This window comes from Protopterus annectens, chromosome 11.part0 (genome assembly GCF_019279795.1).
Source record: "Protopterus annectens isolate FY-2018-M chromosome 11.part0, PAN1.0, whole genome shotgun sequence".
Taxonomy (NCBI): Eukaryota; Metazoa; Chordata; order Ceratodontiformes; family Protopteridae; genus Protopterus; species Protopterus annectens.
The window spans coordinates 441033778-441051361 of NC_056745.1; the positions used below are offsets into that span (position 1 = coordinate 441033778).

The 17584-nt window shown below is 39.5% G+C and overlaps 1 protein-coding gene across 1 annotated transcript in view; it reads right to left on the bottom strand.

Annotated features, from left to right (window-relative positions):
* SVOPL (SVOP like) overlaps nucleotides 1-17584 on the bottom strand; it is a 716183-nt gene that overhangs the window by 340018 nt on the left and 358581 nt on the right. The gene's annotated exons all lie outside the window — the stretch shown is intronic.

Here is a 17584-nt window from a genome sequence, read left to right on the forward strand (position 1 = left end):
TGGGTTGCACTACAGTGGGGAAAAGGTAATTATCCCTTAACCGCACCGTAGTGCAACCAGCACAACCAGCATACATAACCAAAAGTGCTGCCTTTTGGTTATGTATGTTCGGTGATTCTGCTTTGGCAGAAAGTGCCATTGGGGATCTGTACAGATCCCATATCCATATATATATATATATATATATATATATATATATATATATATATATATATATATATATACACACACACACACACACACACACACACACACACACACACACACACACACACACACACACACACACACACTGTTCACAATGCAAATATATTTTTGAAGGGACTTCAATTTTAATTGCAGGATAAGGTTTGATCAAACTGGTTCACAGGTTTGATTGCAATAATGAGTGTCTAGTTTATGTAGCCAAGTGCCAATTGTGCAATAGTTTGTATGTTGGAAAAACTTTTAAAAAGTTTAAGTTAAAAACATACCAACATATTTATGATATTCAGAAGCATAATGAAACCAATGCCTTGGCTAAGCATATTATGAAACATCCCACTCACAGTTTAAATTTATTTCAATAGAGCAGATTAATTACGGTTTGCGAGGGGGGCCAGTAGACTTGTTTTTAGAGTACAAAGAACTAAAGTGGCAGTTAAAGTGTAATGCCACCCAGCCAGGGAAGGCCTTAGGTCAACTGGTGCCCTAGGCAAAAGGGCTCCATGGTGCCCCCTACCACACCATCTGGTGTCCCCATACTGGTCTACCTACACCAAATAAATACTGGAAAAGTGCCCCTGCTACAGCGGCGTCCTAGGCAGCTGCCTAGTTGGCCTATGCCTAAGGCCGGCTATGCACCCAGCCCCCAGGTATCAATGATGTTGCCTCCATTTCAGGTGCTCTAAAACCTAAAGCGAATTTCTTTCTTTAAGAAATATTTACAGTCTTTTTTCCCTATTGCACTTTGTTAAATTGTTGCTATTTAATGGCTATTTGATTGGTTATTTTTAGTTTCATTTTATTTTTCCCTTGGGATTAGTATGACTGTTTAACAATTTACAACTAAGGTGATGTTGGTGCTTTAAACAATGAATTGTTTCACTGATTAGTGAGGGTTTACTGACTGTTCATTCTAAACTTGGCATGTTGTGCTTGCTTTTATTCTGATGAAGTCTAGAGTGTACTACTGATGAAAGTGCTTAATTTTTGAATAAAAAGCTGTATTGTGCATCCTATTTCCTTCTCTTTTTTGTTTTAACAAGTTTGTTCAAGTTGTTGTGAATTCCTAGTGTGTTTGATGAAGAAGGAAGCTGGGTCTTACACTTCGGGGCTGAATTTGCAGCAGGATCTTATTTCTTCCATCGGAAACCTTACTGCTTTAATTCAAGGGTTGACACAGCAGTTATCCCTTGTTGTTAATGGCAGACAGAGTACTTCAGCCGATAGGTGTAACAATCAGTTTTCCCAGCCTTTATTTTCTCAGCAGTGCATTAATTCTAATATTACCCCTGCCCAGAGATTACAAAACCATCATTTGCCTAATTCCACTGGTGGAGTTAACTCTACGAATTATGGTCTTGTTCCTACAATTGGCAATGCCCACAGCAGTGATGTAACCGGGTTGACGAATTTTTCTATTGGTGAATGGATCCAGAAAGGGAACAAACTTCGTTTCCAGGCTGACAGAAATCCCAATGGCGGTTCCCACATTAGCACGATAGAACAGCAGTTGACAGTGTTGCAGCAACAAACTTTGAAGCTGCGTAAGCTTCAACTGGAAAAGTGCTGCTTAAGGGAATGCTTGAGAAGGGAACAGGTCCCGAAAGGGCTTCGTACTTGAAAATTTCCAACAGGACTTGGTCCCAGGCTCTGATTTACATTGTGATCTTGATGAGCTTTTTAATAGGCACAGATGCGAATTACTGGAGCTACTGGTAAGGGATACTGAACGTAATATTCAAAGGTTTAATGACTCTAACAATGCTTTAAATGTGTCCATTCAAAAAGACGTGTTATTTGAACATAAGCTCAATGAATACAGGGCTATTTTTGTCAATGTGGACGGGGCTATTGATGCTTTAAAGAAGAAAAAGATTAAGAAATTGAACAGGGACAAAACTGACTATGATTTAGGTAAAGCCTAGCCTTCTCCACCAAGGAACAGTTTGGGTTTCAATGATGATGTTGATGAAGGCCTTGTGGACATTGGTTCTTCTCCTATTAACAAAGAGAATGGTGCTAATGGGAGAGCCCCTTTGGGGGCAATGCCCTTAAGGAGGTTGAAAAGACTTCTGAACCGCGGACAACAAAGCCAGGATTTTTCAAGGACATTGAACAATATCCCCCGGGGTTTTCAAGTAATGAAAGGAGGGACAGCCAGGGAGAAGGGGCAAGTGAGGGGGACAACAATGAGGTGGTAGATGATGGTGGACCATAGTGCATTATGAATAAACTCAGTAAATTCAAAATTTATAATTTCAGTGGTTGTGTAGTCACAAGTGAATGGGCCAACTTATTTCAGAGAGGTCTTACTTTTGTTCCCTAACAAGTGGCCCAACTTAATGTTGTTTTGATTAATTTGAAACTATTTATTAGGAAACTAAATTTTAGTTTTTATTTTGAGGAAAAAATACACGTCTCATGTTATTCAAGAATGTAAAAAGTTAAGTTACTTTAATCCACCACTCTACCCTGTTTTACATTTTTTTTTGAGAAAATATGTGAAAATAATGTAAGGAAACTGTGTAGTAAGAAAAGGTGTGATTTCAATTTCATCCTGAATCGTGATGAATTCAGATTATAACATAGCATCTCTAACAATAAGTCCATTAGGGTTATGAAGCCCGACAAGGGGGGTGGACTTGTTGTTATGGATAGCAATGATTATATCAGTAAAATGTTGTTGCTTTTGTATTCTGATACCTATGACGAAGTTTCCTTGAATGAATTACACTTTTTCTACACATGTATTGACATTATGTTAAACAATTTGTTTTTAGATAACCAGATTACAGAGACAGAGCTTTCATTTTTGACAGTTACTTCCCCAAGAATCCCCACTATCTCTGGCATCCCCCAAATCCACAAAAGTTTAGTGGACCCACTTTGCGACTTATTGTGGATGCCAAAGCTTCTAAAACCTTCCCACTGGCTAAGTTCATTGATTTTCAGTTAAAAGGAGTTCTTGGTAATTTTGAGCACTTACTGAAGAATTCCTGGGATTTGTTGTCCAAAGTTTCTAATAAATATATTTTTGAAGATTTGATTTTTGTTACCATTGACATTCAAGATTGGTTTTCCTCCATTCCCCATGAAGAGGGGCTGGATATGTTTTATGACTTTCTTTGTGGACATTCTGGTTTTGATCATTCAAGAATTCTTATGTTTAGGACACTTATGGAAGCTAATTTAGAGAACAAGTTCATTACCTTTGAGGGGCAATTTTTTAGATGGAAGAAGGGTGTGGCGATGGGGGCTGCTTGTACCCCCCATCTTTGCCAATATAGTTCTTATACAATGAGAACTAAGCACCATTTTTACAAATGAATGGCCTAGGTATTGGTCCTTTTATGGTCTATACCTTCATAATATTTTTAGAAAGGGTCCAATACCAAGTTGGACTCGTTTTTTTGAGTTTCTGAACTCTAGTACTGGTTTCCTATGTTTTACTATGGAATCGAATTATGACAGTGTCCATTATTTGGATATCACCTTTCTCAAGGACAGAATTTATAAACATTTCCCTTCCACCCTGTATAGGAAACCCACCTATTGAAATTATTTTCTTGATTTCCAGAGCTGCCATCCACTGCATCAAAAGAAATCTCTTGTTAAGGAGCAATGTGTGAGGTTAGCTCACATGATTAGTGATGATGGTATATTTGTTTTGGAGACTGACTACTTGAAGGACATGTTTAACATGAGAGGCTACGCTTTTGACTTCCTAGATCCAATTTTTGAGGAGGTCAGGCTTAAAAGAGCCAGCGGTCACTTTGCTCCATTACTGGGGTCTATTGACAATGGTTGTACCAATGACATTGCCTCTAGGAATTTTTGTGGTAGTAAGGTGGTGGATTTTCATAGAGCCTTGGTTTTACTTTATAACTTGCATTTTCAAGCCATTAAGAATATTACTTTTTAGGAACCGGGCTACATTAGATATCAAACATGCCCATCGGGAAAAGGTGGGCGACAAATCTGTGATAGCTTACAGAAAGGGTCCATGTTTTAAGAATATTCTTGAACGAAGTTCTAATTTGTTAAAAAAAGGGGGGATGAAGAAATGTGGACATTGTTCACAATGCAAATATATTTTTGAAGGGACTTCAATTTTAATTGCAGGATATGGTTTGATCAAACTGGTTCACAAGTTTGATTGCAATAGCAAGTGTCTAGTTTATATAGCCAAGTGCCAATTGTATGATAGTTTCTATGTTGGAAAAACTTTTAAAAAAGTTTAAGATAAGAATATACTAACATATTTATGATATTCAGAAGACTAATGACACCAATACCTTGGATAAACATATTACGAAACATCCCACTCACAGTTTTAAATTTATTGTAATAGATCAGGTTGATTTGGGTTTGAGAGGGGGTCAGTAGACTTGTTTTTAGAGTACAAAGAACTAAAGTGGCAGTTAAAGTGTAATGCCTCCCAGCCCCCAGGTATCAATGGCATTACCTCCATTTCACGTGTCCTAAAATGTAAAGCGAATTCCTTTCTTTAAGGAATGTTTAAAGTCTTTTTTCCCGGTTGCACTTTGTTATGTTCTTGTTATTTAATGGCTGATTGTTTATTTTTAGTTTCATTTTATTTTTCCCTTGTGATTAGTATGACTGACAACTATTTACAACTAAGGTGATGTTGGCGCTTTAAACAATCAGTTGTTTCACTGATCGTTTTTAATTAGGGAGGATTTACTGGTTGTTCATTCTATTTAAACTTGGCATTTTGTGCTTGCTTTTATTCTGATGAACTCTAGAGTGTACTACTCATGAAAGCACTTAATTTCTGAATAAAAAGCCGTGTCATGCATCCTATTTCCTTAACTATTTTGTGTATATATATATATATATATATATATATATATATATATATATATATATATATATATAAAAATGTATAATGTATATATACATTTACGTCATCACTTGGTCAGCCATCAGGGATGGTTCAGCTTTTTCCTCATTGCACCCTGACCACCCAATGCCCTTGAAATGCCAGGGAGGGAAATGCAAAGGTCTGAACACAGAGGCTGTCCTCTCACTTTGACAAAGTTCATTCCCTCAAAGTAGCCTTGCTCTATCTAGGAAAAATAAGCAATGGTGTCCCTGGTCTTTTCCAGGTAATCACCCTGAGCCCAAATACCCCTGAGTGTGGGTATTGGCCACAACACTTCACTTCTCCCCCACTTTGCCTAACTCCTCCAGTGCCAGGACTGATAACTAAGCACTGGTCACATGTTTCACAGTAAGGCCTTCATCACTCTGTACCAAGCAACAGATGTCTACAATAGTTTAAGAATTCAGAGGCATTCATCAGATTCAGATATCGCTGATGAATAATTAGGAATGCTGTCATGCTGTAGTCTGAATACAGGACTTGTGCAATGCTTTAATCTTTAATTCCCAAGGTGTTTTGGAAGTGCACCATTAAGGAATCCTGAGACATGACTAAAGCAGAGGTATTTACAACGACAGTGTACTCTGATACACCTATCATCAAATATCTCACTGTGCTGCTGTATCACCCTGGTCTGGCTCTGTTATTCCTGATTTGGCTGGTTCCCTTTTTAATTGGATTAAGCTCTTTCCAGAGTTTATTTAATTTCATTCCCTGTCCATCTCCCCCATTGCATCTGATAACCTGATTATCTAGGATGACATGCACAAACAACATTAACTTATTCATTTCTTTGGCATCCAAGACAAAGAGCTGTCCGCTCCAAAAGAAAGCTGCACCTGTAGTAGTTCCTCTTTTTGCAATTTTATATTTTTCCCTTAGTACTACAGTCAACTTCCCAAGTGACAGAGAAGATGCCCAGTCCCCAGACTAAACAGTCTCCCCTGCACACCCTGTCAGTGAGACTAGCAGTACTCATTCCCCAGTGGCAGCTTTTCCAATGTCAGGATAATATTAATGGCCTGCTTAAAGAATGTACATTTTTTTCTTGTTAAAGAAAACACAATTTCCCAATATCTCACCACCATATGCTATCACCTATGACCTACCACTAGTACTTCCTACTTAGTGCAAAGACTATCATTTCCTTGAGACATAGTGGAACATTTTCTTCATATGACCCAAATGTAGACCGAGGTAAGAATTTACAACACGAGTTTTAAAGGATAACACGTTCAATGCATTTCTACTGGAATTTCAACAAATGACTGAAGCTTGGAAATTTCATGAACTTGGAGTGTGTATTTTGAATTCACCATCACTGGGAAGTATTTCACACACACTAACTTTGTCTTGGTGTAAGGCAGTCCTGAAAGGTGAATCTTTTCCACCTTAATCTTAAATCAGTTTTTTGGGACAAAACTATATAATAATTGAGAAAGAACCTTAACATTATTATTCTAAAGCTTTGCTCGAGAATTACAGATATGAGACCAAATTATTTGCACAAGTATAACATTGAAAATTTTTGGTTATCAAATGGTTACTATTCAGCTTACTGCCCTAATACCAATGGATACATACCTCTTAACCTCCAAACGTTAAAAATCATAGCAGTGTCAGGAGGTGAACTTTCATATTTTTCACAATAGAAGGTCTTTATATACTTGTCCTAGTATAGTTAGTGGCATTGAGTCTTTATTAAGTACATAAACTAAGCCTTTATAAAGTATGTACTCAAACAAGTATGACTTAATGAGGAACATCATAAACCTAGGAGGAACAATGCTAAATCGAAGGGCCAAAATCATTGTGCTATGTAGAGAGGTATGTTGGGATGTCATCCTCTCTATTAAATCTCTGGTGGTTGAATGTCAGCTGACTGTACTTCACTGACCTAAATTACATTCTTACTGAATAAAGATATCTAGTTAGATATACATACACACCCACACACACACACACACACACACACCCACACACACACACACACACACACACACACACACACACACACATGTATATTAGTCTATATCATTAACATCAACATGACTTGCCTCCCTGCAAAAAAACACACACATTTTGGTTGCTTTCTACTTTTCAGAAAGCTGATCATATGGTGTCGATCATATGCAGTTTGACTTTCTGAAAAGCAGATGTTATGACATAGAGCCAATCAAATATATATAGATATATATATATATATATATATATATATATATATATATATATATATATATATATATATATATTGAAATTCAGTATTTCAAGGGTATAAAGTCGAAACCATAAAACAGCGAAAACTCAGAAGTGCAAAATTCAAAATTTCGCACACCTGAGACTTTGAATTTCGCACTTCTAATCCACACACACCTTCCTCCCCTCACACAAACACAAGCTCTCTACTACATAAAAACAGGGGGGCAAGCCCAACTCCGAGGTCGCACTACATACAAACACACACAAAACACCACCACACAAGCTACATTCTCCTCGCACACACACATCACAGCAACAAAACACACTAACACACACCACAGCCCCTACCCAAAACCCTTAACACATACACACTTACCTGAATCCATAACCACAGCGAAACCTCAGAAGTGCGAAATTCAAAACCTCAGATAGTCTAAGTTTTTGAATTTCGCTCTTCTGAGGTTTCGCTCATTTCAGGATTCCACTTTATGGGCTTGAAATACTGAATTTCGATATTTCAGTATTTTGAGCTTCTAAAGTGAATCCATATATATATGTTGAGTATGTTCCTTTTGGGTTTCTAATACCATAATGGGAATTGACTTCATTACTAAGTCAAAGCATGATTAAAGTTCATGAAATTAGTATTGTTTCAATCTTTGATGTCAGCCAGAAGTACTCTTCGCAGCACCTGCAATGTGCCCAGTAATGACTCCTGAAATTTGTATGCAGTTACATGTATCAGTAACGTATCTAAATAAGACTGTAGATTTTTTATAACACTCGCTGCTCCTACTACTATTGGAACTGTCTGTGTATGTTTCTTTCACATTACTCTTATTTCTGCCTGCAAATCGTGGTATGTTATGAATTTGTGTCTCTCTGTATGCAAGACACTGTAGTCACTGGGTGTAGCAATTTCAATGATCAATGCTGCTTTTGTCTTCTTGTCATGGACCGCTATATCTAGTTTTCTTGCATATGTCTTTTGAACTGTTGGTAATGGATGATACCATGTGATACAGACATCATCATTTTCTACAATGCTTTGTGGCTCATGCTTCCAGTGTTTTTCAGCTACTTCACAATATTATAATGTTTGCACAATCCCCAGTGCAACAGTCTTGCCACATTATTATGCCTTTCAGTATACAGTCCTTCTACCATTAGTATGTCACAACCAGCAACAAGATGTGCAACTGTTTCTAATTCTGTTTTACAAAACCTACATCTCTCTGTTTCTCCCACATGCAGTCCTTCTACCATTAGTATGTCACAACCAGCAACAAGATGTGCAACTGTTTCTAATTCTGTTTTACAAAACCTACATCTCTCTGTTTCTCCCACATGTTCAATGGACTTTGTAAACCAATGTGTATATAAGCCCACTATCTTGGAACTCCAATATTAACCTTTCATCTCTTGGTTTGAATTTGCCTCTCCTTAACCATTCCTGCATTTGAGCCTGATCAACATGAGGTTCTTCCAGAAGTTTTCTATACTTGCAACTACATTTATGCATTTTCCACATTTTTTGCCTTCCCATCTGATCCTTCACCTTATATTCTTTCTTTTGTTTTTTGGCACTTTCAGTTGCTGCTTGATTCTAATCTACTTACAGTTTAATATAGCAATAACCCACGCCTGGGTGTGGGTAATGTTAAATTTACCCACGGTTGGCGTGGTTTGGTCCCGAGGGCGAAGCCCGAGGGACCAAACAAAGCCAACCGTGGGTAAATTTAGCATTACCCACACCCAGAAGTGGGTTATTGCTATTATACCATGACATTATTTAAGAAAAGAAACTATTACTTTTCTTAAATAATGGCATAGTATAATGCCTGTTTACTGCCCTTCCGCAGATGTCTGGCATCCGCGGCAGTTCTGATGTACTGCGCCTGCGCAGTACATCAGAGTTGGGAAAAGCAACGGAGAAAGCAAGATCTCCGTTGCTTTTTAGTGTCTCGCTATGTTAAATGAGTTTAACATAGCGAGACAGTTTTAAAATAAGCAACGGACATCTCCGTTGCTTATTTTAACTGTCTCGCTATGTTAAACTCATTTAACATAGCGAGACACTAAAAAGCAACGGAGATCTTGCTTTCTCCGTTGTTTAAAACGCTGTTCGCTATGTTAAATGGGTTTAACATAGCGAGACAGCTTTAAAATAAGCAACGGAGATCTCCGTTGCTTATTTTAAAGCTGTCTCGCTATGTTAAACCCATTTAACATAGTGAGGCAGCGTTTTAAAAAAATGAGTTGTACTAATGGAAAAAAGTCCGGGCGACCGGACCTTTTTCCATTAGTATAACTCGATTTACAACGGGCACGCTGGCCAATCAGCGTGCACGTTTTGGGGGGGTCATGGTATAATTTCCATTCCCGCTTGACGCCGATATGTTTCTGCTAGGCTGAGAAGGGAAGTCATCTTAGATTTATTCTCCTCATATTTCAAAACTTTCACTATGTTCGGGTCTTGTGAGGTCAGCAAATATGTATGAAGTCCCATGATTGCAGATCTATACATGTAACAAATTTCAAGGAGGACCGTACCTCCTTTGGAACTGGGAATATATAATCTCGGTATGTACTGATTTTTATAAATCATCTGATGAGCATGAAGCATCCTTCTTGTTTTCTTGTCTAATCTATCCAACACCTTTTGGGGCTAGTCAGTTACTCCAAAACTGTAAGTTAGGACAGGAAGAGCAAATTGGTTTATAATCTGAACTTTCTTCCTAGATGTCAACATTGTATTCAGGATTAATTTAAGTCTTCTAAAATATTCCTTACTGAGTTCTATTCACATTAGTTCATGTGTTATTGTTGATCCTTTATCACTTCCAAAGTATTTATACTCTCTTGCTCAAGGTCTTTTATGTCACATTATTGTCCCAAACTGATGTTTTCTTGGTGGTGTAGCTTTCCTGCTTTAAAGGTTGCTTTTGCTCATTTGTCAAGACCAAATGACATTCTTATATTATTTGAAAAAGTTTTGATTACTTGCAGTTGTGCTTTCAGTTCCTCATCTGATGAGCTGTACAGTTTTAAATAGCCGACAGAGAGTAGATGAGAAATCTTTATAATTTATTGCTTTCTGGGAGCCAAAAATCTAACCATGACCTAAATCTGTTAAGCAGACAGATTAATGGGTTAAGGGCAAGACAAAAAGAGTAGCAGTGACAGAGAGTCACCCTGGAATATCCCCCTTTACATTTTTATCCCTGGAATAATAATGTCTTTTATCATGGCTTAACTGAAAGTGGTTTGCCACGATTTCATGGTTGCTGTGATGTAGTTTATCAGTGTAGGGTGTATCTTATACATTTTTAAGTACTCTTTTATCCATGAATGTGGGATACTGTCAAATGCTTTTTTGTAGTCTATCCATGCCATACTGAGATTCTTCCCCTTTTTACAGTTCTTCACTATGACTTTAACAACAAATGATCCTTTGTTCCATACGACTTTCTTTTATTACCCTTGTGTTCTATTGCCATCATTGTGTTTTCTTCTAAATGACTATAAACTCATCAATTCCTGTGTATAGCTTATACGTCATCAAAGGCAAATTATTGGTCTATAATTTTTAGGGTAGCTTGCAGACTCACTCTTAAATAGGAGCATTGCTTTTCCTGTTGTTATCCAGGCTGGTGTCTGTTTGGGAGGGCATATAAATAGTTCTTACTCATGGCTAAATCTTCGTACAAAGATGTTAATACTTTTAGCCAGAAATTAGGTACTGCATCTGGGCCTGAGGTTTTCCAGTTAGAGGCTTATCTTAACTTTATTTCAATCTCTCTAGCCGTTACTTCATCCCATTTCATATCCTGTACATTTGAACTTCCTATTCATTCTTTTACTTCTTCTATCCATTTTGGATCTTTATGTTCCACAGAATCTTCATAAATACTTCTCCAAAATGTGTCTATTTCTTCCTGTTTTGGTGGCCTTTCAATTCCTTTTACCTTGTTTCCTATTTCTCTATTAAACTTTTTTGGGTCATCAATAAATTGCTTATTTTGTACTTTTCCATTATATTTATCTGTATATCTTCTAAGTTTTTCTGCCTGTGCTGATATTTTTAGTTTATTATTTGCAATAGTGGATGACAAATCATAGGATCATAGGAAGTTACTAGGCTATTGGCCCTGAGACCCTTATAAGCCTAGCCAAGAGTTTAGCTCATGTTTATACAAGTCAGAACCCAATGCCCCTGTCCAGCAGGGACACAGGTGGAATCCCAGGGGTGTATTTTCTGTTTCCCATCCAGTTATCCAGGTTGCCCTTAAAAAGGGATAATGAGGTACTCTGCTTGATGTGGAGAGAGAGTCTACTCCACAGATGGGGGAGTCTCTGGGACATGAATGTGTCCCATCAACAAGTTCTGTTGATGTCACAGACTAGGTTGACGTCACACGTACGGGTTACCCGAGCGGAGCTTGACTTGAAGATATGCAGCAGTCCCATCAAGGCAGGGTCTGAGATTGCTTTGTATGCCAGAGGTCACCTCTGAGGAGTCTTATGAAACTGAGTAGAGGGACAGGGCTTTTAGCCTATCTGTGTACGGTAGATATTTGAGGCCCTGGATTCTCCTGGAGAGGAATCTCTGTGGTCTCTGCAGCTGCTGCATGTGTTTTGTGAGGTACACGCCGAAAGGGGGTTGCACTCAATAATGGGCCTTATAAGGGAAGAATACAGGGATGCTATGACCTCCTTGTCCCTGGGTGAGACACCCTTACTTATGAGGTGGGTCATGTAGAAAGCCTTCTGCACAACATAAGAAACATGGTGGTCGAAAGTCATGTTGCTAATAACTTGGATGCGCAAATCCCTCATAACTGATTGCGTGCTTAGGACATTGTTATTAATGTGATAATTTGTGGGGACATCACTCTCCCCAAAGGGGAGGATGATGCATTTTTTGGTATTCAGCATGAGGCCATGTTTCTGGCACCAGTCATTTCTTTGGGTGAGACCCTCCTGGAGGATGTCCACATCACTAGGGGAATTGATGACAGCACCCATCTTACAATCATCTGCAAACTTGGTCAGCCATAGCCCACTGGTCTTGGCCTGCACCTCAGAAAAGTACATCTCAAATAACAAAGGCCCCAAGACCGATCCCTGGGATACACCATTCATTGCAGGTCCATGGCTTGAGGTGGCCTTCCCTATTTTGACTAGGTGGGTTCTATCAGTGTGCCAGTTTGCTACCCTGATCAGTTATAATGCTGTGGATTGCTTTTATCAGAGCTTTTATGAGAGATTGCTATCAACTTGGGTCCCCAGGTCCCTAATTACTTCTTCTGTACTTAATGGATTACCACCTATGTGGTAATTTGTGGGCACTTTGTTTTTGCCAAAGGGGATGACTATACACTTTTTGACATTTAGCTTGAGGTCATGGCTCTGGCCCCAGTTGTCTGTTTCTATGAGGCCCTTTTGGAGGATGCTTGTGTCGGCTGGAGAGTCAATTATGGCGCCCAGTTTGCAGTCATCTGCGAACTTGGTCAGCCACAGTCCTTCCGTGTTGGCCTGTACCTCAGAGAAATATATACTGAACAAGAGAGGTCCCAGGACTGAGCCTTGTGGGACGCCACTTGAAACTGGTTTGGAGTCTGACATGGCTCCAGTAATTCTAACCATGTGGGTTCTGTCCTTGAGCCAGTTTGCAACCCATCTAGTGACATAGGGGTTTATATTTAAGCTGGTGAGCTTATCTATAATGCTCGAGTGGGGTATTGTATCGAAGGCTTTTGTGAGGTCCAGGTAGGCTGTGTGGACCACCTTCCCCTCGTCAATGGCCTCGGTGACTGTTTCAAATAAATCAACCAGGTTTAAGAGGCAGGATCTGCCCTTAACAAAGCCGAACTGGGTAGGATCCAGTGTCTGTAGGTCCCCAATATCTTTATTTATGAGGTCCATGATGATCCTTTCCATAGCTTTGCAGACCAAGCTAGTCAGGCTTATGGGGCGATAGTTTCCAGGATCCGTTGAGGCACCACCTTTGTGGAGAGGGACCACTGTTGCTGTACGCCATCCTGTAGTAAGGCTGAGATTGAACAGTAGTTTTATGTTTGGGTTTAGCTCTTCTTGGAGTTCATGTAGGACGCAGCCCGGGATACCGTCTGGTCCCATTGATGCTGTGTTTTTTGCTTTGGAGAGGGCGGCTCTTACCTGAGCATCTGAGATGTCAGGGGGGCAACACTCTGCTGGGATAGATATTTGCCCTTTTGGTGGTGGGGAGGGGGAGAAGTTTGCGCTGAACCTGTCAGCTAGGATGTTGGCAATGTCTGTGGGTTCGTTGTATTTTTTGTCATTTTGGACTAATTCTGAGCATATCTGGGAATTCCCACCCAGGTTCCTAACATAGCTAATGAAAGCCTTGTGATTATCCTTAGTGTCCTGTGCAATTTTTCTCTCGAAGCTGGCCTTAGACGATTTTATGAGTGCCCGTAGTTTTTTGCTAATACTGATCAGAGATGCCTTCCCTTTTTGGGATTTTGCTCTATCATGTAGTAGCTTCCTCCTTCTATTGTATAGTTTGTTTATAGCTGGGGTCCACCAGACAGGATGTCTGCCTTTGGAGGATTGGGTCTTGGTTTTATTTGGGATTGCTTGACCCATGCATTCCTGAAGGTGTTCATAGAATGTGTTTAGAAAGGATTCTGCGGTCTGGGCCGTATTTTCCACAGGCCCGGGGGCTTTGAAGGATTCCACCTCAGTTTTGAGGAGTGTGAAATTTGCTTTAGAGAAGTTTTTCATTGTGGTTTTCTGGGCAGGGGGTGGGGTCGGGATGTGAATATCCAGTGAGATTAGTTTATGGTCTGATCTTACCAGTGAGGGATACACTTCTGGTATGGAGCATAGAGTCCCCATGTTGGTGATGATCAGGTCCAGTATGTTTTCCCCTCTTGTGGTAGTGGTAACAAGTTGTTCCATAGCATTTGAGTTTATAAATTCTAGGAACCTTTGGGCTAGGGTGTTGGAGCTAGAGTAATGCTCCCAGTCTATGTTTGGGTAGTTGAAGTTGCCCAATATAATAGTGTTTGGAGAGACCTTCATATTTTTCAGTGTTCTCAGGAAGGCCGAGTGGGGTTCCTGGGTTTGGGAGGGTGGTCTGTAGCAGGCTATAAACTGGAAGGCAGTTTTACCTACTGTCAGTTGCACATGGATAGTCTCTGATGCTTCGTGCTGTGCCACCAACCTGGAGGTGTGGGTATCTTTGACGAATATTGATACCCCCCTCCTTTTGTGGTTCGGTCCAAGTTTTGGGGCTGAAAAGCATGGTATGAGGTATAACCTGGTAGTGCTGGGGTGCTCTCGGGAGCCTTGAACCAGGTTTCTGTTACTGCACAGATATCGATGTTCTCCATGCTAAGGAGAGTTTCGAGTGCGAGCATCTTGAGGTTTAGACTTCTGGCGTTGAGTAGCATTACTCTTAGTTTCTTATCCCTTGTGATACCTATGGAGGTGGGTTTGTCTTTTGAGCCTTGCCTAAAAAAGGCACTATGGGGGTAGCAAGAGCTTTGTCAATATCCGAAAGCCCAGGGGTAACAGGTGCAAGCCGTCCCTAGCGAAGCATCATGGCTTGTCGAGCATGTCATCCCAGGCTGACAGGCATTGGATCCCCTTTGAATGACACCAATACTTAAGCCAATTGTTGAAATTGATCATCTTGTCTTCATATTGTGGCATCATTCTTGGTGAGGGTAAGATGCTACTCAAGGTCAGGGTCATACCGGCCTGGGCTACATGTTGAGAGAGCTCCTATATGTCTCTTTTCATGTAGTCCAGGGAGGTATGTCTCAGGTCATTCACACCAGCATGGAGAATGACGGAGTCATATTTGTACTTGCCTTGGAGTGACCTGAGTGCTTGTTTTATGTGGTGGATCCTAGTGCCTGACAGGCAGCTCACCGTGACCTTCTCCTTGTTCAGCCTGGTTAGCGGGATGTCAGTGTGCCTGATGATAGAGTCACCTATTACAAGTGTATCAGGTGTGTTGTTTAGCCTTAAGAGCTGTGACTGTTCGGCACACTAGCTTTGTGAGCTATGTGTTGCACGTGTTTTGTTTTGGGGTAGCGGTTGCTTGGGTGTCAGCTTTGGAGGTCTCTGCTGCTTAGGCAGATTTTTATTTAGAGCCTCTGAGTATGTTTTTGTGTGTTTATGTGTTTGGTTTTCTGTCGTGGTAGGTCTATGTGAGACTGGAATTGTAGTGAGTGTGGTTTCCTTCTCCTCCTGACTGGTTATGCCAGTACTGAGTTGAGGGAGCTTAGCCTCCAGTTTGGCTATATGGTTGCATCTTTCACATGTGTTGGAATTTGTCGGGAGGAGGAGAGGGTTGTCTGTGTACATGAGGTAGTTGTAACATTGCCTTGTCTTAATTGCTTTACAGTTTTCTCTATTCAATACTTCCACAATGGCATTTGATTTCTCCCCTTCCTTTCCCTTACTACCCTTGTGTTCTTGTGGTAGGACTTTATCAGTTATTAATTCAGCTGCACAGTAATATATCCTGCTTACTTCTGTTATATCGCATGAATCTCTATGGACAGTCCTAATTACTGTGTTCATTTGTTTTATCAAACTTCTAACTTTTTGAGTTTTATTAACCTTCTGCTGTCTATTTCTTTCATTGATCTTAATATGTCTATCCATCTCTATTAAATCAAGTAACTCTTCTCTTAGATCATTTTCTTCTAAACTGAGGGCACATTCTTTGTTCGTCATTTCCTCCGGGCATTCTATAGAAAGTTCCAGAGCTTCTTCCTGTACCACATTCTTTTCAGTTTCACCCTGTGTCATCCATTGCTCTTTCATGTGGGAACTCACTGGCCTATCACTCCATGGCATTGACTGTGTCAGAGTTGCCACAGTTTCCTGTTCTTTCCCTTCCTGTATGGCTCCAACTGAACCTTTGTACTGGTTTCTTATGGGAGGCTCCAGAGTATCTTCATATGTCAACTGATTAGATGCTTCTTGCTCCACTGGTTTCTCCTTAATTTGGGTGTCCATTGCTCTATTCTGTTTTCTTATTTGAAATTAATTTTTCTACACTAAATCTTTCCCTTTGCAAGTATTCCATAATCTCAGTTTCTGTTTCTTTAACTTCTCCATTACTAATCCTCTTTTCTACTTTTCCTCTTTTATCTTATATTTATATTGTAAAATGTTCCATAACCAGATGTTTTTGCCTATATTTCTCTTCAAATGTCTTTGGTGCTGCTCTTTTTGCATCGATTAGTTTTGCTTTCTCCTTTGCATAAATATTCCACTATATTCAATCTATTTTTCTTTCCCATGTTCATATTTCTTCCTCAGATGTCTCCTGCTCCTCTTGTTTCTCCTTACTTTGGGGACTAGTTGTGTCATCATGCTGTGATAAGACCTGTGTTAGACTTTCTACACTGAATCCTTCATTTCACAAATATTCCATAGCTTCAGCTTCTATTTTTTTAACATCTACTTGACTAATCTTCTGTTCTACATTCCCTCTTTGTTATCTTATTTTTTTATTGAGAAATTTTGCATAGCTGGATGCCTTTGCCTATATTTCTCTTTGAATATCTTTGGGGCTGCCTTTTTTTTTTGCTTTGATTAATTTGGATTTATCTTTTGCATAAATATTGCACCATATCAGATCCCTCTTTCTTTCCCATGTGCATATTTCTTTTTTATACCCTTCAAACATCTCAAAATTTTGTTCTTTAAATTTTTGCACTTCCTCAGTTGCTTCTTTTTCCAGTGGTCAGGGTTTAGTTAAAAAAAAAAAAAGAAAAGAAAAAAGATATTACCGATACCATGCCAATACAGAGTGCTGCAATGCTCAGATTTTCATTAAAAATAAAGAGAACACTTTTTTTTACTTTTAAACTATAGCAAAGTTCTTGTAACAATACAGTTTAGATCACACTTGGAGCGCTACAGCACTTAGATTTGACCGCAGAAGCAATACTGGCTTTTAAAATCCGATATTGCATTACAGATTGGGATTGGCTGATCGTGCCACGCCCTAATACTTTGCGCCCAGGGCAGTTACCTCTCTCGCCCTGCCCTAGCTATACCACTGTTAAAAATTGAATTTTCGTGAACATTTAATGTCAGTGAAGACCATGACATTACAGATGATCAGTCACTGATTTGAAAATAAAAAAACAAGAGATTCGGATAAATAAGAAATTTATGTGACACAATTTAAATTTCTAGTCTCCCACCAGGACACAAGTGCTCTTCAGCAATTACATTCTGCTTGCTGAGCACACTCAAGAA